Source organism: Onychomys torridus, chromosome 9, assembly GCF_903995425.1.
Source record: "Onychomys torridus chromosome 9, mOncTor1.1, whole genome shotgun sequence".
In the NCBI taxonomy this organism is placed as follows: domain Eukaryota; kingdom Metazoa; phylum Chordata; class Mammalia; order Rodentia; family Cricetidae; genus Onychomys; species Onychomys torridus.
Window position 1 is genome coordinate 99,398,678 of NC_050451.1, and position 22,276 is coordinate 99,420,953.

Genomic DNA, 22,276 nt, shown 5'->3' on the forward strand with positions numbered 1-22,276 from the left:
GATCAGACTGGTAAATACCCTGTCATCACAGAGCTGCTTTTCTCCAGTGACTGATAGAAGCAGATGCAGAGATCCACAGTCAATCACCAGGCAGAGCTCCAGGAGTCAATTAAAGAGAGAGAAGAGGGATTCTATGAGCAAGTGCATCAGGATCGTGATAGGGAAATATGCAGGGATGACCAAACAAAACTAGAAGGAAATCATAAAAGTTGAAACAATGGCTGTGGAACCTACATGGGACTGGACTAGGCCCTCTGCATGGTGAGATAGTTGTGTAGCTTGATATGCTTGGGAGGCCCCCTGGTGGTAGATTTAGAATACGTCTCGGGTACATGAGTGAACTTTGTAGTGCCCACTACCTATGATGGGACAACTTGTGCAGTCTTGAAGCAGGGGGAAGGGCTCGGACTTGACTCTATTGAATGTGCTTCCACATGGGAGGCCTTGCCTTACTGTGGGAGGGAGTGGGGGATGGGTTAGGAGGGGAGGCTGGGGCGGGAGGAGGGAAGAGCGGGATGTTTGATTGGTGTGTAAAATGATGAAAAATTTTTCTTAATTAATAAAAAAAGACTTGAGATGGCTTAGTTACTCCACACTTTTAAACACCAAATATCTCTTGGAAATATAGATAATGTATAGTTCAATAATTTTGCTCCATTATCAAAATATTAATTTTTTTATAAAAATACTTTTGATATAATAGCTATTAAATTTTTGTTTGGTATATTTAGAGAATTTTATGTTTAAAAGAAAATCATGCAAATATGGGAATGGTGTTTGCATTCTACAGTGGGAAAAGAGCAAGAAAAGAAGACAGGAGAACTAAGTAGAAATGGGACACTAACCCTGCCAGGATTCTTAAGCAGTTACAAATACTGACAGTTGTGAGTTATAACAATCATTTGAAATTGAGATAATTTCACTTGTATGGGCTACACTAGGCTGAGACCAAGTCATTCTTTTAAAATCTAAACTTCACACTTTGTGAGGCCCATTTATTCTGGTAATAATTACACTACATGGGGTATTTTTATCTAACATACATAATGGGTATTTATAAATCAAAATTAGTAATCCTTAACACTAATTCTACGATTGTTCATACTGCCTATTTTACCTGCTTCTGTCTTTTCTACTACAGTGAACATCTGCTAGATGTTTGGATACTGACATCATAAAGATCTAATAATTTATAGCTTCTCAGTGGAAAGGACAACAGTAAACATTAAAAATCAGATATTCACTGCTACTTCTGAAATATACAGCTTAAATATGTGTACTTGGTTTCTACATAAAATAACCACAAATAATGAATTTATCAGTTTTTCATGATGAAATGTTATTGAATTTAGCTACACAGAGAATTTTGAATTCAAGTCACATGAGGTCTAAATGCCTACTTAGGGCAAAAGGAGATATCAGGCCATTGAAAGGCAGCCTAATGCTAGACATTAATTAGTTACTACAATTTGGTAACAAAGAGGAAACAAGGAAAGATAAAAGGGAAAGAAGTAGTGTTGAGGGATGAGAGTTCATCTTCTTTCTACAAGGTAACCTTTGTCCTTCTCTGTTTGAATAATACAATGACAATTGCACCTATCATGTATCTTCTCTAGTAGCTGTCACAGCTTAAACTTCTTCCATTTTTACTCCAATAGTAATATAGCAACAAAGTGAAAATACTTATAAGCTGATGTTATGGTCTGGATTGGTCCACAGTAATATTGGGTATAGTAATGGAAGTAGGCGGGGCAAAGATGATTGCAGAAAAAGCCATTAAATAGTCTGTTATTTTACTTGCAATGTGAAAACGACATTACTCTCGTAAGCCCCATTTCACACAATCTGCTGGCACATTAGTTTTCTCAATACTAAATCCTGCTTGTTCTTAATATTTGTGTTTCTCTCAGCACATTTCTTCACATGAATATGGGTACACACTAATATATGGGAGAGTTGTCTTCCTAACCTTAAAATTTTCTCAACTGTGTTTTTTTAATTTATTTTAATGTTACCACTGTTCATATGGCAAATATTTAGCAAATAAAGTCCTATAATATCTTCTCTACAACAAAAAGTAGCATTGGATATATTTTATTCATTTTGGAAAAAGAACTAAAATTGCCATAATAAAGTCTCTAAGTGTCACATAGTTCTCTTTGGGGTACAGAAATATTAATGTACTTGATTATGGTATACTGCTTCAAAACTTATTGGAATATCTTATAACATGTAATATATGTATTGCATTACATTTTATTGCAAATATGTATGTTTATATTCATATTTACAATAAAATATATATTGAATTTCTCTATCTGAGTGAACTAAAGATCTCCAATGATAAGAACCTGTGTTTGTTTGTGACTGAGTCATGAACCCTAACCTGCACCAACAGAGCTGTATTTGCCTTTTCTTCAGACACGAAAATCCTTACAGAGCCATTTTCTTCCTAGTTCACAGTTGTTGGTTTCAAATCCAGGATCAATTTCAAGGCAGGCCAAGAAAGCCAAGAACATTCTGAGCAAAGGGATTGTTAAAGGAAAGTGAAGCTGTAAGTATTTTTAAAATTGACTTGTAAGCCAACTGTAGCCTTCTTTAGTGGAACACAGACTGCAATACCAACACTGCTGTTTCCACAGGAAAATTAGAGATGCCCACAGCAAAGTGTTTTCCTGACATTCAGAAGGCCTTAGAAGAAAGGCAGTGTAAATGAAAGGGTAATTTTTATAGGGATAATCTGTTTGCCCAATCACTTCTCTTGGATTGATTATACCTTCCTGTCCTTTTCTCAGTTATATACATGAAAATAAATCAAGATTTCACTTGAATATATGTATATATATACATATATATGTATATATGATTTTAAAATATTACAGATTTTTAGAAAATTAATCAAATAAAAATATTTTCTAACAAGTAAAATGCACATCATATTTTTACTTTATAAAATATAAATCCAATTTAATTATTTTCATATATCAGGAAAATGATGTATATTTTATTCATTTTGAAAAGAGTACTTAATTTTTTTCACAGTTCAGACCAAAGAATTATTTCTGTCCCAGTCTTATATGTCAAAAACTTGGTGCAGGCTCTTCCTGTGCACATGACTAAAGCTTCTGTGAAGAGTTTCACAAACACACGTTTTCAAAATGTATGGTTTTATCCATACACATTCAGTTAAGACTTTGGTATTGGCCAGGTGTGATGGCACAGACCTTTATGCAACACTTGGAAAACAGAAACAGGCAGATGTGTGTGTGTGTGTGTGTGTGTGTGTGTGTGTGTGTGTGTCCAGCATGGGCTACAAAGGCCAGTTAGTGTCACCTGGTGAGTCTCAATGAAGGGAGGCAATAACTAAGACAGACCTTACTCAAATACTGAGTGTCTTCACTAAGTGTAAAGTACTTTCAGTAACATTTTACCCTTGCCTGTCACAAACACTCCCCATGGTACTTTTTTTTTTTTTTTTTTTTTTTAATATAATTTTGCTTCACAACTACACTTGGCTTGGCAGCAAGTCCTGATGGCTGAGTTTTTAAGATTCATTAGAAGGTCAGAAGAGATGGCTCCTCCGCTGTTTAGGGCACTTTCTCCTTTTACAGGCTACCAGAGTTCAGTTGGCAGCCCTACCCGAAAGGAGAACACAGAAGAAGGCAGATCTCTGTGAATTCAAGTTCCAGCCAAGATGAAAATAAAAATAAAATAAAACAAAAGAGGAACTCCCAATTTCTCTAGATCAAATTCTAGTTCAGTTCTGTGTTAGAAAGACTTTCTTGAGTTTTTTTTTTTTTTAATTAGCAATTTATAGCTACATCTTCTCTTTCAGAAAGAGGAACAAAATTAAACTATCTTTGGGGCTCTTTAAAACATTAACCTAGAGAATTCATTTTCTTTTACTTATTTATGTCTTACATTTTTATCATCTCCTTCTATCTTTCAGAACAAGGACAACATTTTGCCTTAAATTGTGAAGTTCTATCTAGTTCAACGCATTTTCTACCTCAGACTTTGCTTGACAACACTGATTGTCAATTTGAACAGAGAATAAAAAGCGGCTTCTTTGCACAGCCTGGAAGGAGGGGACTGGACCTGCCTGGACTGAATCTACCAGGTTTAAATGAATCCCCAGGGGAGTCTTTGCCCTGGAGGAGATGGGAATGGAGGGGAGGGGCTGGGGGAAGGTGGGAGTGGGGGCAGGAGGGGGGAGGATGAGGGAACCCATGGCTGATGTGTAAAATTAAATTAAATTATAAAATAAAATAAAATAAAAGATTTTGAACACATAAGTAACTTCCAAATACAACTGTTATTGATTCTCTGAAAAAAAAAATCAAGTTTCAGTGCTCAGAGCTGGATATGTAGCTCACTCAGAGTGCATAAGGATTTGAATTTAGCATTTACCTCTAACACAGACACACACACTCACACACACACAAAAATTCTAAGTATAAGATACTTACAAAAAGATATTAAATAACATATTGTTGCTCAGTAATTTATTATCATTCTCATGCTGCATATGATGATAATTTTACTAAAATATGCCAGGAAATGTAAGAAAAGAGCTATTTTTAAAGATTTTTTTAGATATTTAATTATATGTATGTGTCATTGAGTGGGAATGTCCACACAAGTACAGGCACACACAGAGACTAGACTTAACCTTTCCTCCTGGAGGTGGAGCTACAGAAGATTGATTGTAAGTCTTCTAGAATGGATGCTGGGAAAAGAACAAGGGTCTCCAACAACATCAGCCCATGCGCTACTGATGAGCCATTTCTCCAGCCCTGGAAAATGTAAGCCAAATTGGTTTGCTAATACGACAACATTTAAATTATTTATGATATTGCATATCATGAGCACATTGTAATTCACATTCAGATCAAGCCATGTTGTCCTTGTTATTTTATATTAGTATATATTATATATTACTAATAATATATATTAATGTAAATATTAATAATTTAGTTATATATTTTATTAGTATATATATACTAATATAAATCATATATATGATTTTCTATATTTATTCTCATTTTCCTATGAATTTTTGCAATGTAGAATGTAGGAATTAAATCTGATGGCTCAATATTTTATCACTACAATTGCCTATAGTATAAATTACAAATAAGAATGACAGTTTTTTTTCTTAGAAACAGTTTTGACCTATTGTGGAACTGGGTGGCCTCAAACTTACTGTCCTACAGTCACAGGCTCTGATATGGTGGAGTTGCAGGTATATGCCACCATGTCTTGCTAATTTTTAATATATTGAATAAATAAAAGTGTACTGAGGAATCTGTCATATTATTAAAGAATTTATACTTTTTTCTATTGCAAATAATTCAGATATTTTGGATAATTACATTGAAACCAGAAATGGCAAATAAAAGCCACAACAATCTGTACATGTTTACTATTATTGCATGTACACAATGACCTAAACTTACATATATATCTTATAATTTGAATAAATATGCTAAGACTCAAAATTTAAATAGGATATACTCATACCATCATATATGAATAGATCTGTACATAAAAATAGACTTGTTATAATAAAGTCAGTAAATAGGTTACGTACCATGATGACTTATAGTACAGATTTATAATGAAGGTAGTTAATAACATATGTAGGGAAGTTTCTGACAGAAATGTAAGAAACCATCACTGTGAAGATGAACATTGGGCAAAGTTCTTGCTGTGCAAGCATGAACATCTGAGCTCAGATCCTTATCACCCATGTTAAAAATGAGGCATGGATTTATCTACCAGTAATTCTAGCATAAGGATATAGGGGCAATAAGATCCCAAGAGCTTTCTAGACTACAGAGAACTGAAGCTATAGTGGGAGACCCTGTCTCAAAAACATAGTTTCCACTTAAAGTAACCAATGCTGACAATTGACCTCCACAAGCACATAAACTAGTGAGCACACATGCATACACATACACACACACACACACACACACACACACACGGAGACAGAGGCAGAGAAAGCAAATATAGAATAGTTTCCACTTTGAAAAACTTTATGATTAGTTGGGATTTCTTTTCTCTTCTTTTTTTTGTTTCTTTTCTTTTTTTTTTTTTTTTGTTTTGTTTGGTTTTTCAAGACAGGATTTCTCTGTGTAGTTTTGGTGCCTGTCCTGGATTTTGCTCTGTAGACCAGGTTGGCCTCAAACTCACAGAGATATACTTGGCTCTGCCTCCCAAGTGCTAGGATTGAAGGAGTGAGCTACCACCACTTAGCAGTTGTAGTTGGGACTTCTAAGATCATCTATGGCATTTTATTTTTTAAATCAAGTTATATTATTTAACATCAATGAAGAAATTGGAGCTATTATAATTTTTTTTAGCTTAGGAACATATTAAGGCTAACTGAAATATTTTAAGCTCTAAATTTAAAACTATTTTTATTTAAAATAATTATCCTCATTGAAAATTTAACAGATATGAAAATTAATAAACACACAAGGAATTATGTTTAGTTAAAATGTTAGAAGAAAATAACCTCTTAGGGTATTTATTTTAGTGTGTGTGTGTGTGTGTGTGTGTGTGTGTGTGTGTGTGTGTGTGTTGCATGTTATTCATGCCTATAAGCAGGCAGAGGCCAGAAAAAGGCAACAGGTACCTTAGAGCTAGAATTAAGGGAAATTTGGGGATGGCTGGCTTATTTGGTTGGGGATATCTGAACCCTGGTATTCATGATAAAGCGTTATCTAACCACTGAGTTATTTCTCCAGGCCAGGAATCTCATTGAAAGAAAAAGTAAGTATGTGTGTTGTGTTGTGTTTGTGGTTCATGCACTAGTTGCTGTGTGTGCATGTATGTGTGTTGAGTGTGCTTGGATACTGATGGTTAATGCTACTAGTCTTTTCTCTGTGCCTCACACCTTCAGTTATTGAGAAAGGAAGTGCCCCAGGAATCTTTGTCTACTCTTGTTCTGCTCCTATGACAGTTGAAAACCTTTTTACACGAAGACACTGGGGTCTGAACTCAGGTGCTATTCATATTTACCCATGAGCCACCTCCCTGGCTGCAGCATCTTACTTTGCTTATATTCTAATTCACTTAAGGAAGATAAATCTTCACATCTCATATGAGTTTTCTGGCCTTTATTTCATTTTGGAGTTCTGAACTTTGTCAGTATATTCTTGACATGGCAGCCTGTCTACTGCAGTAACTCACTGACACTTTTTATCTACTTAGATGTGTAAGCAGAGCACACACAGCTTCACCTCAGTTCATGTTCAAATAGAGACTGATGGACAAAAAAATTCACGTGTATTAAATTGGACAGAAAAGCAGTAACCACCTGCACTAATTTCTTTTTTAATTCTAGATCTCATTTTTCCAAGACATATTCCACAGTCAGAAGCATCCAGCTACAGTCTTGTTTCAAGTTGATGGCAAAATTTCAGAGGGAAGGAGAAAAATTGTGCTTCTCATTTTTCCAGATCAATTGGAATGCTCTTCATCAAAATGTTTAGAGAAGTTTTGGTGGCAGTCAGGGCCATGGTGAGGATGGAAAATTACATTCATGTTGTTTATATGGTTGGTATTCTTCTCTTCTGTGAACCTACAGAAAGTATGAATTCAGAACCTAGGGAAGCTGTGCTTTGTCAGACAGCTTAGTTTTGAAACTGCTGAGCATAACTGCCTGATCATTTTAAGGTCTAACACATGGTTTCTTTGACCTCTTCTACAAGATTGCACTGTTGCAACCAGACCTTACTCTGTAAGCATTGGCTCTACTATAATTATATGATAGGTATACTGCTTAAGAAGTTAACCTAAGATTAGACGCATGTGAAACATACCATTTGATACTGTAACTCTGGAGTTTTACAACATAGTATACCATAATGTACCTTGATTCTAAAGTAAAAATCATGAGGCTGTTTATCTCAGAGACATGAGTACCAACAATTATAACTCTTTCTGATATGGCAAACAATTATGAAATATGAAATGAATAGAGAAAAAATCAGCTTGCATTATTTTCAAGAAAATGCCTAGGTAAGTAAGTATGAATTCAACATCAGTGGAGTCAGAAGTAACTTAAAGTCCAATATACAATATATATGGCTTTGCATAGAAAACCCAGTTGCTAATTCATGTTTGTTACCAACAGAATGAATCTGAGAAGAGAACGTGTTGTTGTAGATAAAGATATTAGGCTGGGGTTTTTGGTTTCAAGAACAGAGAGGAAGTGACAGCTTTTAAGGACAAGAACAGGAAGAAATAGCAGAATTTTGAGATGTATTGCATGAACAGCCTGGGTGTGGGAGAAAAAAAAATGAGTAATGTTTGTCAGTGATGCCAAGGTAAAGCAGTTGAAGCATGAGCCACTGAAGAGAGAGAGAGAGAGAGAGAGAGAGAGAGAGAGAGAGAGAGAGAGAGAGAATAAGACAGAGATAATAAAAAAAAACAGATGGGCACAAAAAATTAGAGAGAATGGTAGATAAATTAGGCCAATACAAGTCACTTAACATAATGAGTGTAGTGGGGTAACAGAAGTAGATCTTAACATCCCTTCTCTTCCATGCAAGAGTGCATCAAATGGATTACATAACTATTAACGACAGAAGGAAAGGCTACCTCTTGGCATTGCTTTGAAAGCCTTCACTTACTTTAACTGTGTAAATTATTTTAGCACTTGAAATAATTCCATGTATAGAAAAAACATTATCCTATGAGTAAATAGAAATGCATAGGAAATACTGAAGAGTTATTAAAAATGCCAGTCTTTTATTCTCCTGGAGGTACTCATTTGTAATAAATTAATAGAGAATTTGTCAGCTCAGATGTTCATTAATATGTATTTATATGAAAATACAGATGTTACTCCAATCTAGAAATCATTTTTTTAAAGCACACATTAAATGAAGGAGAAGGAGGATAAAACATGTTCCTAAATACTAAATGCATTAGGAAGGATAGAGGCAGCTCCATTAGTATCCATTCTAAATACTCTGAAACTATCATTTCCACAATCATGTTAGAGTCTCCACATTCTCACATAAAAGAATGCAATAATCTGGCAGGCGGTGGTGGCGCATGCCTTTAATCCCAGCACTCAGGAGGCAGAGGCAGGCAGATCTTTTTGAGTTCAAGGCAAGCCTGGTCTACAAAGCGAATTCCAGGACAGGCACAAAGCTACACAGAGAACCCTGTCTCAAACCCACGCCCCCCCCCCACAAAAAATGCAATAATCAATAAGAAGAACCAGAGTTAATCTGATGCTATCTTGGTACTGTACATAGCCAGAAAGCATGATTAGTCCATGTCAAAGCATCAGTTTCATTATAAATATTGGGATTTGCAGTGCTAAGGTAAATGGACAGTCTATTATCACTAGAGACATCCCATTCCATCATCTATTTGTTCATTCAACAGCTTTGCAAACCAATGAAAACTACGTACCAAACATTAGTCAAAATATTAGAAACTGAGAAATTCATGAAGCAAAAAATACAAACAAAAAAAGAACTTTATGTTTTGAAGCTTACAATCAAAATAGGGAAGACAAATAATGCAAAAATATGCCAATTCTACTACATGTTATGGAATAATATTGGGGAAACCAGTGTCAAGAATAACTTTGCATATTGGGAACATGCAGAGGCTGTGCCACTGTGATTTATTAGCAAGCAGTTCCTTTATACTCAGGAAGAAGTGTGGAAAGTTATATAAGATGAAATGGATTGTACAGTGAAGCTGATCCAGAAATCTGGGAAATGGGTTTGCTCAAACAGCTGAGCACCAGGGCTCCTTTGTATTCCTGTTGGAAGGTAAGAGGTAAAACAGGTCCTAGCCTACCTTCAGAGCAAATAATGATGTGTATCACTGTCCATGTGTATCACATGAAGAGTTGGCCGTGCTTAGAGGAATGTGTTTGTTTAAGTCAATTCTTGATGTGAATGAGCTGCTGCATAGGGTACACATTTGCCAAACATGTCAAACTGAGTATGAGGTTATTGGAAAGGCATTTGTAGTATTCTGATAACACATTAAAGAAAATCTGAGTAGCTTTGTTGTTTGTTTGAGAGAGCCTAGTTATTATATACCCCACTCTTGCCATAAATGCACTGTGTAGTCTAGCCTATTTTAGAATTACAATCCTACTTTCTTGGCCTCAGCAATCTCAGTATAAAGGTGTGAATCAAAACACCCAACTCTTCTTTAACATTTAAGTAAGAGTTTGTTTTTTTCATATATTATTATAGAGAACAAAACCATAGGAGGTTGAGAACTGCCTCAAAACAGTAGTCACACATATTTCATATTGAATTGCAATTGTATATAGGCACAGTTTAACTTGCTATTACCTTGAAATTACAACTGTGATCAGCCTCTTAGGTTTTTCATTCTATAATCTATTAACCACTTGGAGATAATATCAGATTTTAGTTAAAAATGAGCATTAGAAAAAGCATTTACCAAAAAAATACTTGTAAGTTGTGAAGAAATGATCCTCACATAGGGTTAATAATATAAATTAGCACAATCAGTTTGAGGAACAGTAATGTGGCTCTTTGAGAGACTGAAGAGTCTCAATTATCTTAATCTTTAGTTTATATTAAAACATAGTATTTTATCTCAGAGAATCCTGAACCATAATGCTTTTTGCAGCACTGAGAGCTTAGTTAGTGAGTCAGTCTGTATAGCTGTTTCCATATACATCACTCATAAAAACAATGTTACTGTATTTTCTTTTAAAAGGTAGAACTTTCCAGGTTGGTAAAGAATTGTACCCAGGATAGCCAAAAGAACCCTGTACAATAAAACAACCTCTGGAGGCATCACAATCCCCAACCTCAAGCTCTACTATAGAGCTACTGTAATAAAAACAGCTTGGTACTGGCATAAAAACTGACGTGTGGACCAATGGAATCAAATTGAAGACCCTGACATGAATACACATACCTATGAACATATAATTTTTGACACAGAAGCCAAAAATGTATAATGGAAAAAAGAACACATCTTCAACAAATGGTGCTGGCATAACTGGATGTCAACATGTAGAAGGCTGCAAATAGAGCCATATAGGTCACCATGCACAAAAATTAAGTCTAAGTGGATCAAAGACCCCAACATAAATCCAGTTACTCTGAACCTGATAGACGAGAAAGTAAGAAGTAGTCTTGAATGCAATGGCATAGGAGATCACTTCCTAAATATAATACCAGTAGCACAGACCCTGAGAGAAACAATCAATCAAAGGGAAACTGAGAAGAATTTGTAGAGCAAAGGAAACGATCAAAAAGACAAGCCTACAGAATGAGAAAAGGTCTTCACCAATCCCACATCTGACAGAGGGCTGATATCCAGAATATATAAAGAACTCCAGAAATTAGACATGAAAATGTCCAACAGTCCAATTAAGAAATGGGATATAGAACTAAACAGAGAATTCTCAACAGAGGAAGCTCAAATGGCTGAAAGACATTTAAGGAATTGATCAACATGACTAATTATCAGGGAAATGCAAATCAAAATGACTCTGAGATACCACTTTACATCCATTGGAATGGCTAAGATCAAAAACACTGAAGACAGTTTATGCTGGAGAGGATGTGGAGAAAGGGGAACTCTCCTCCACTGCTGATGGGAATGGAAACTTGTACAGCAACTTTGGAAATCAATATGGTGCTTTCTTAGAAAATTGGGAATCCATCTCACCCAAGACCAAGCTGTAGCACTCTTGGGCATATACCCAGTGAATGCTCAATCTTGTCACAAGGGCACTTGCTCAGCTATGTTCATATCAGCATTGTTTGTAATAGCCAGAACCTGGAAACAACCTAGATGCCCTTCAACTGAAGAATGGATAAAGAAAATGTGATACATATACACAATGGAATCCTACTCAGTAGAGAAAAACAATGACATCATGAGTTTTGCAGACAAATGGATGGATCTAGAAAAAATCATCCTGAGTGAGGTAACCCCAGACTCAGAAAGATGAACATGGTATGTACTCACTCATAGGAGGATACTAGATGTAAAACAAAGATGACTAGACTGCTACTCACAACTCCAGGGAGGCTACCTAAAAACCAGGACCCTAAGAAAGACACAGGGATCACTCAATGACAGAGAAATGGATGAGATCTACATGAACAACCTGGACAACAGTGGGGGTAATGAAGGGCAAGGGTTGAGGGAAATAGAGCTTAGGGGAGCAAGGGATCCCAGCTGGATCAAGAACAGAAAGGGAGAATAAGGAATAACAGACCATGATAAATGAAGACCACATGAGAACAGGAAAAAGCAAAATGCTAGAGAGGTCCACAGAAATCCACAATGATACATCCACTGCAGACTACTGGCAATGGTCGAGAGAAAGCCTGAACTGACCTACTCTGGTGATTGGATGGCCAGTGGAGTCCTTTGCCCTGAAGGAGATGGGAATTGGGTAGAAGGCGGGGAGTGGGGGGTCCAGGGAGGACAGGGGAATCCATGGCTGATATGTAAAATTAAATTAAATCATAAAATAAAAAATAAATATAATAAAATGTGGAACTACATCATGAAGAGTAATACGTCAGTCACAAAAAACAAACACTAAAATTCCTTCTTATGTGGAAGTTATTAAGTATAGATTAGAATTATAATAGTGTGTACTAGAGCTTAGGATAGAGAAGGCTAGGGAGTATGAGGCTAAACAATTGGAATCCATGCACAATTAAATAAAATACAATCCATTCTATTGTTCTGCAGGGCAGTAGACTATAAAATAGTATCTTAATTTCAAAGCTATCTGCCTTGCAATACACTGCACTCATTTCCAATACATTTTATATATTTATAAATTATGTATTATGATATAATTTAATGTCTTGAATTTTTAAACATAATTTATTTTTTGAGTTTGTCATTCTAATAAATATTTCAGTAGTTTTTAACATTTCCAAAACATCAAAATACAGCTTGCTATGCACATTTTTAGACTGAACATCAAACCTCCCAAATACTTTTCAAATTACCAAGTTCTCTTTTCAATGAGATAATAGAACAGAAAAATTATCTGTAGTTTAACATCTCTAAATCATAGAAAAATCCAAACAGGCTGTCAAGTTTCTTTCTTACTTTAAAAACTGTGGCAATAATAATTAATTTCATCATGAATATCACATTGAAGAATTCATTTCATACATTGAAGTGACTTTTATTTGTTCTGCACTAGGTTATTTAGTTTTGTCTCTTTTTTGTAATTCTCTTTTAAAAGGAGAGATAAATAATTTACAACAGTCAAGAGGACAGGGAAAAAGAATGTTAATTTCTCCTTAACTGATAAATGAATTTAAAAAGTGGCACATGTTTGACATTTAGATGTCCTTTAGCCACATACAAGAATTAAATTGTTTTAAGATGACAGGGAAAGAGTGGAAATTCTCATATGAAGTGAAATAAGCCAAATTCAGAACAGCAAGTGCAAGATAATCTTATTCATCTATATCATGAAATAGTTGATTTCAGACTACTCCAAGTGATTACTGGAAACTATGAGGAGGAAGAACAGGAATGTGTGGGCAAAGGGTTTATATAGGGATAACAAGAAACACGTAAACAGTAGCAAATATCTTATTACTGTACAGTAGCATGGCCATAGACAAGAACAACATATTGCACATTTCAAAATCTAGTAGGAAGTATTTAGTAAATGTCTCCATACATCTGATCTGAATTAAACATTATATATTAAAGTATCTTTGTAATTAAACTTTGCATAAAGATCATTAGCATTTAGCAATTTATGGTTTTGTAATTTATGAACATAATTTAAAACCAAGTGTATTTAGAAAAGAAATATAGTTCAATCATTTTAATTCAAGTATTGCTTAGCAATAATAATTTTTCATCCATAATCAGGCATGTATGCCTATATAATTTTACAGTTGAGTTTATTTATTTATTGGGTTAAAATATATAGGAATTTGACATTTGAGCAGATTCCTATTTGTTTCAAATTCGAACCAACATCACAATGTTTGAAGTTCAAGATTTCATTACTTTCTTATTTAAGTTTGAGATTATATGTTAAATGTTTTTATTTATTCTAGGATGATTTTGCTTTCCGTACAAGATAGTTCCTGGATGTCTTTTGTTTGTCTTATTTGTGTTCAATAATTTTGCTTCTAGGTAGAATGACTGAAGACTTCTTATTCTAAAAACCTCAAATCCTCAATTTCTACTTATCCCATGGTATTATATACAAAAAAAATGTGTCAAGGTTGAGATATGCTCCCTGCTTTGCAAACCATAGAAAATGATGTGTAAAAAGATGAAGTACATTAGCTAATGCTATTCCAAGCTGGCAGTAGTTTCCTAAGTTCATGAATATTTTTATGTGCCCAGTAAGTTGGCCTTGACACACATTTCCTAAATAAACATGGTGGATTTGCCTTGGGTTTCATTAAAATCAATGAAATGATTACATAAAAGTGAATGCTTACAAATATTAACATATGACATGTACCTTTAGTAGTAAAAATTGTTTTATGATCTATTCATGCTTTTAGATATTTGAATGTCTGTTCCCTGCAACTTGTAGTGGGAATAGACATTGTGTGTGTGTATGTGTCAGAGACAGCTAGATAGAGAGAAAGATTATTTTATTTCATGTGGGAACCAAGGTTTTGTTGTGAGTGTGTGAATTAAACTCATACATGACCACAGGGTAGATCCAGTGTGATCATTCAGTTTCATTATCATGAATCATAAATCATTTTCTACACAAATATCAGTGTTAACAATTGATCAACCATTCCTGAACATTTGAGTGATCCAAAAAATATACTGATTACATTTAATTCAGGCAATTAGATAATAGCCCATGGTAAGCTATGAAAAGTCATCTATTTGTCTGAGTTCCAACTAAGACCATTCTTAATAATAGTTATTATTAATTTTAGTCTCAATAGCATTAATAATATCAAAACACAAACTTAAATGTAAAGTTAATACTGTAAGAAATGCAAATAATTTATAAAGGCAAGTATGTTATTGTACATTATGTTATTCGAATTCTTTGAATTCTAAGTTATCTCCATTTATATGCATTTTAATCATAGGAATTGTTAACCATATGGACAAATATGTATAACCTTATTTTGTGTATTTTATTTTTTTGAGCAATTAATAAATATTTTAGTATATCTGGAAAATAAAATCAAGCATGGGGAATTTTTGCAAATTTTAAGTATTTTTCTGTATTGCAATTAAAGAAAAACTCAGCAAAGTAAAATATTTTTTCTCCAAATTTACAAATAATTTAAAATTAATCATCTTATGATATTTAACATACTGTGAAGTATCACGTGTTTAATTTGAGTGCATGCCTATTTTGTACATTCTATATACATTTCCTGCGATTATGCATTAAAATTTTAAAGTAAAGTAATTATAAAATTTTACTATCCAGAGGGCCTGATCCAGCTGGGGGCTCCACAGCCTTTGGTTCATAATTCATGTGCTTCCATTCATTTGGCTATTTGTCCCTGTGCTTTTTGCAATCTTGGATTCAACAATTCACGCTCTTGCAGACCCTCCTCTTTCTCGACAGTTGGACACCTGGAGCTCCACCTGGGGCCTGGCTGAGGATCTCTGGATAAGTGAGACCATTGAATAGCTTGATCTGTTTGGGAGACACCCAGTCTGTGGGACCAGGATCTGTCCTTAGTGCATGAGCTGGCTGTTTGGAACCTTGGACTTACACAGGGATACTTTGCTCAGCCTGGAAGGAGGGGACTGGACCTGCCTGTACTGAATCCACCAGGTTCAAATGAATCCCCAGGGGAGTCTTGATCCTGGAGCACATGGGAATGGAGGGGAGGGGCTGGGGGGAAGCTGGGGTTGGGAGTGGGAGGACAGGGGAACCCATGGCTGATGTATAAAATTTAAAACACATAATAATAAACAAAAAATTATTTATTAAAAAATAATTACAAAAAAAAATTTTACTAGTAATAAAGAAAGACAAATATGATGAGTGCTTTGCTCAACTAACATCAGAGATGCTTCGCTTCCTCTAGAAGGAGAAGGAACCAAATACAGAGACCCTCAGCCAGACCTTCCACGGGGTTTTATATTCTATTTTACTATTATCCACCAGAGACGAGGTAAGAGAAGCCAGCCACAGGTGTTCTGCTGTAGAGCTTTGGACGAAACTAGAAGATCGGACTTGGAGAAATGGAAAGAGGTTGAGGTTCCGCTGTCAGCCCACTGCTTCTCTAGCAGAGGTGCCCTGTGTGTCCCCAGGAAGTGCCTGCAGGGGTTGGGAGCCATGACTAACAATGCTGGCAGGAGGATTAGGAGCAGGTCTGTGCTATCCCCTGGAGATGTGGGTGGAGGGTAAGGGAGAGTGCAGCGGTAAGAGCTGAGGCTGAGACCAGGGGATGTTATCTAGAAGGACAGGAGAGGTGAACATCTATCTGCAGTTAGCTTACATGCTTCCTCCACTGTAATTTGACTATTTCCTAAAGAGACACAGAAAGGAAGTGAATCTGGATGTGAGGAGAGGTGGAAAGGACCTGGGAGGATAAGGGGAAGGGGAATTCATAATCATAATCAGGTTATTGTATGTGAGAAAAAAATCTATTTTTCAATTAAAATAGAAATGTATTCATAAAAATTATTTTGTAATTAGAAAACTAAGAAGTATGATATGTATACTCACTTCTCATTTATAACAATATTGCAAATAATTTAATAAAAATATATTGAAATATTAACAACCAATCTACCATTTAAATTGTCTCAGGTACTTAAATATTAGCAAGTTACAAGCTCTTCTATCTAAACAAATGTAGTAAAAGTACATCAAGAAAGCATACTTTTAGAATTAGTAGTCAGCATATAGCAAGGAAGATCACTCAAACAATGAATAAAGTCAAACTTTTAAAAGTCATATATGACCATTATTTTTACTTCATAAGTTATTCAGAGAAAAACAGATGTTTGTGACTATTCTCAACCTGAAGTACTTCAAGTTACAAGTCATTACTGAGACAAAAAAAAAAAAAAATTAAGTAGTAAACTCTTTATAGAATGAATCTAATGTGAAAAATATTTTGTTAAGCCACCATTATTGCTTTGTGCGTGATCCATTTAATCATGAGTGTCACAGCAATAGTGTTGAGGTGTAGAGAAGTTTGGTTTTGGTCACTGGCAGAAAGTTCTCATTCTCTGAGTGGAGAGTGAACAGAATGTGAATACACTAAGCCATTTCAGCTAAACTGTAACCCACTGCCTATTCTAGCAGACTCCAAATAACACAACAGGGACATTGTGGTGCCTCAGCCAACACCCACACTAATGAGTGGAACAAGAAGTGTTCATTATCTAAAGTGTTCAGTTTTCAGTGAGACATTTATTCATCACTTGAGTGAGGCTCACATGTAGATCAGACTTCCATGAGATCAGGATGTAGCCGCAGAAGACATTGAACTCCCAAACCCTCTGCTGCCAGGTTTTAAGTACAGAGATTATTGGTGTGAGCAATCACCCTTTACTGAATGACATGCTTCATAGTGGTGTTTTGACAAAAATCTGACAAAAACTGAAAGAAACAACAGATAAAATGTCATGAAAGTTCAATGTGATTATAAATTCCTTCCAGAAAGCTGAAAAATGCATATAATACATAAATGTGAATCTTTGGATGAAATTATCATTTCACCAGGAGTCTGTTGCCAATGCATCTAATAGACTCTGGTTTTATTATCATCAAAAATTCTCTAGCAAAATGTTAGTAATGAAAGCTTCATTTGGAAAGTCATGACAAGATGACAAAATGGGCTCTAAAAGGAGCTGGGGACTTCATAAACATAAATGAGAAAATGAGAAGAAAGATCAGATTAAAATTGTGTCGAACCAAATGAAAGTTGTTACCAGTAAAAAGCAGCATCTAGAAAAAGTTCAAACCCTGAAGCTTCCATAAAATAATCCATTATGACAGAGATAAAATCAAAGACTGGGCAAGAGGATTAAGGTGTTTCAGCAGGCAAATTATGTTTCAGAACATTTTTAACCAAAAGTATCTCTAGTCATGATGAGAGACAGAGAGAGGAAAGGACTGGAGAGGATAAGAGAGGAGGAGGCACTATCTCAAAGTGTGGAAGTGTTGTTTCAATACACAAACTACACACAGTGAAGAAACCTTAATAAATTCCACTCATTTGTATGCTAGTTAAAAATACAACGTTTTGAAGAGTGATTTTGAGCAGAGGTATTCCTCCTTAGTGAATAGCACTGTACTCAGATGCTTTGTTTTATCTCAGGCACAAGCTTTTTTTTCTTGAGTTACTGGCCATAGAGGCCCCAGAGGCATCCAAAATTAAGCCATGTATTGCTACTGCTCTTTGTTGCCCATCACAAGTAGATAAAATGATGTATTGCTGAACGTTTCACACATTTTGGTAGCAAGGCAATGAGAATCGTTCTTAAACTGGCCGGTAAATTATTCCTGTTGTCTACATGTCGCAGTGCTGGAAGGTGCTGTGCTGGCGACTGAGTGAGAAAGGACACCAGCAGTCTCATTTAGCAGTAAACCCTGCAGATACCAACCCGGTGGCAATGTATACACTGATCCATTAGTGACAGCACCATTTACAGCGATAGATACCACTCTTCTCATTGGATTTGAGACCTATTGCACGGAAATTAATCCATGTCTGGTACCTGAAGACTATTCAAAATCTATGCGAAGTCAAAGGCTCTAGGGAGAATCGATTGGTGTTTTTCTAAACAGTTCTATCAAAGCACGCCTTTAATCCCAGTGCTCGGGAGACAGAGCCAGGCTGATCTCTGTGAGTTGGAGGCCAGCCTGGGCTACAGAGTGAGTACCAGGAAATATGCAAAGCTACTCAGAGAAACCCTGTCTCGAAAAACAAAACAAAACAAACAAAGAAAAAAACCTAGCAAGAAGTGTGAGGGGCTTCTGAGGAGCCAGCCCTAGCTGGGGAGCTGATGGAAGTTGATGGATCCTGGCTAAGGCAGAGTCACAGTTCTTTAGGAGTTGTTCCACATCTAGGTTGCCTGTATCCCAGTAAATAACCCCACACCCATGAATATAAGGGCTGCAGTAACTGTACTCAGTGGAGTACAGTCATTTACTCAATCATTCATTCATTAAAGAGCATAACTAGGGGCTGGAACAATAGTTCAGCAGCTAAGACCACTGACTGCTGTCTTCCACAGGACCCAAGTTCAACTCCCACACCCACATGGCACCTAACAACTGTCTGTAATTCTAAGATCTGACACGCTTACAAAGACATACATGTATGCAAAACACCAACACACATTAAATTAAAATGAATAAATAATTTTTAAAAAAGCATAACTAGAGGAAACGCCACCAGTAGAGATCCTTAGGATAGGAGAGATCACTGCGTATAATTGAAATTATTCTATACACATGTGAAATTTTCTTATTTTTTATTTGTGATATTTTTCCATTCTACATACCAACCACAGAGTCTTATTAAAAAAAAGTATGAGATCAAAAGCATAAGTCCACTATTGAAAAATATAACAAGTTCTAAACTCTCACAGCATTTACACAAAGTGTAGTCATTTGTCCAGGGCTCATAAAATGTTGTAAACAACTGATTTTTATAAGGCTTAACTTCTTTTTTTTAAATTTTTTTTCTTTATTATTATGTGTTTTAAATTTTATACATCAGCCATGGGTTCCCCTGTCATCTCCCCTCCTGCCCCAAACCCCACCTTCTCCCCAACCCCTCCCCTCCATTCCCATGTCCTCCAGGATCAAGGCACCCCTGGGGATTCATTTAAACCTGGTGGATTCAGTACAGGCAGGTCCTGTCACCTCCTTCCAGGCTGAGCAAAGTGTCCCTGTGTAAGCCCTAGTTTCCAAACAGCCAGCTCATGCACTAAGGACAGGACCCGGTCCCACTGCCTGGGTGCCTCCCAAACAGTTCAAGCTATTCAATTGTCTCACTTATCCAGAAGGCCTGATCCAGCTTGGGGCTCCACAGCCTTTGGTTCATAATTCATGATCTTCCATTCGTTTGGCTATTTGTCCCTGTGATTTTTGCAATCTTGGATTCAACAATTCATGCTCTTGCAGACCCTCCTCTTTCTCAACAGTTGGACACCTGGAGCTCCATCTGGGGCCTGGCTGAGGATCTCTGCATTCACTTCCATCAGTTATTGGATGAGAGTTCCAAGACGACTGTTAGGGTGTTTGGCCATCTGATCACCAGACTAGGTCAGATCAGGCTTTCTCTCGACCATTGCCAGCAGACTACAGAGGATATATCATTGTGGATTTCTGGGGACCTCTCCAGCACTCTGCCTATTCCTGTTCTCATGTGGTCTTCATTTATCATGGTCTGTTATTCCTCATTCTCCCTTTCTTTTCTTGATCCAGCTGGGATCTCTTGCTCCCCTAAGCTTTCTTTCCCTCAAATCTTGTCCTTCATTACTCCCACTGTCATTCAGGTTGTTCATGTAGATCTCATCCATTTCTCTGTCATTGGGTGATCCTTGGGTCTTTCCTAGGGTCCTGTTTTCTAGGTAGCCTCCCTGGAGTTGTGTAGCAGTCTAGTCATCTTTGTTTTACATCTAGTATCCTCTTATGAGTGAGTACATACTGTGTCTGTTCTTCTGAGTCTGGGTTACCTCACTCAGGATGATTTTTTCTAGATCTATCCATTTGTCTGCAAACCTCATGATGTCATTGTTTTTCTCTGCTGAGTAGTACTCCATTGTGTATATGTACCATATTTTCTTTATCCATTCTTCAGTTCAGCGCAATTCCCATCAAATTACCAACCCAATTCTTCACAGATCTGCAAAGAATAATATTCAACTTCATATAGAAAAACAAAGAACCCAGGATAGCCAAAAGAATCCTGTACAATAAAACAACCTCTGGAGGCATCACAATCCCCGACCTCAAGCTGTACCATAGAGCTACTGTAATAAATGGCATAACTTCTTTCCCCTCATAAACATTAAGATATTGTCATTGGTTCAGTTCTTCTCTTTTTTGTTCTTATATTATTTTTTCTGATTATAGTTTTCTGGAACAAAAGAGCAATATAAGCATGAAGGTATGGAATTTCAGCTTATAACTGTGATGCTGAAAGTATACAAATATTAGGAAGGTATGCAGTCAAAGTGTATTTTGAAGAAACATGTTGGACTGTATATAAAAGTAATTATTCTTTAATAACCTGTTACTTATATTGCTCTTCAGTGAGAATTTGTTTTCCTAGCAGAATGCTTTTCCACATAACTGAATAATACTGAAATTGGCTAAATAATTATATGTGGAAAGGATGGGAATGGCAGGAGCCAAGTCTGAGCATGGCATTTATGTCCCACTGATCTGTCAATGAAAGGGGGTGGGGCATGCTGCACATAGTTTACTCCCTTTAAACAGAAAACTTGAGTATTTTCCTAATGCATATCCTTTCTTCAGGGAACTAGATGTAAGCTTAGCTGAACCTAGCTAAATCACAGTCTGAAGCACAGCATCTCCAAGGGAACTGGAGACAGAGAGAAGCAAAACTAGATGCTTCCAACCCAAACCACTTGGGTTTACAGTGGTTTGTTACATAGAACTCTGGTGCCAATCGATGATTTGAGATTATAGTGTTTTGTTTTTTTCCTCTATGTGGTACAATATATTTAAGGATAAACCTGAATACTCCTCAGTTTAATGCTCACTGTTATGCCTGTTTGTCATTAGTCAGGAATAAGCAGGCTGAGATTACAGGAAAAATGGCTCCCTTGAATATATACTACCACATAAAATGTATTATTGTAATTATTTTGAGCTATTAGCTCATTTTTTATTCTAAATATTATTAGAAATAATAACAAAATGGCAAAAAAGTTCACAGCTTTATTAAGATTGCATAAAAATTGAAAACATGAATGTATAGACATAGTACAGTTATCTTCCTTAACATGAACCTATTTATAATACAGAATTATGGAAGCCACAAGTTAACACAGCATTGTAACAGAGTCTATGATATAATTCATTTTAGAATTGTTTTATAATGCACTTTTGGAAAGATTAAGTACTATTCTGACTTCCACCTTTTAAAAATTAGCTATGACGGGCCGTAGTGGCACATGCCTTTAATCCCAGCATTCAGGCAGCAGAGCCAGGCAGATCTCTGTGAGTTCAAGGCCATCCTGGTTTACAGAGCAAGATCCAGCACATGCACCAAAACTACTGTCTTGAAAAATAACAAATAAAAATATAAATAAA

General features: G+C 36.0%; 2 long non-coding RNA genes across 4 annotated transcripts in view; one reads left to right on the forward strand and one right to left on the reverse strand.

The window, feature by feature from the left end:
* Positions 1 to 4,097, forward strand: part of LOC118591000 — a 54,359-nt gene extending 50,262 nt beyond the window's left edge. For both annotated transcript variants that reach the window (XR_004945893.1, XR_004945894.1), the window contains 2 exons: positions 2,457 to 2,554; positions 3,950 to 4,097. This is a non-coding gene — a long non-coding RNA (uncharacterized LOC118591000). The remainder of the gene's footprint in view (positions 1 to 2,456; positions 2,555 to 3,949) is intronic.
* The window catches only part of LOC118590999, a 226,002-nt gene that overhangs the window by 53,908 nt on the left and 149,818 nt on the right, over positions 1 to 22,276 (reverse strand). The gene's annotated exons all lie outside the window — the stretch shown is intronic.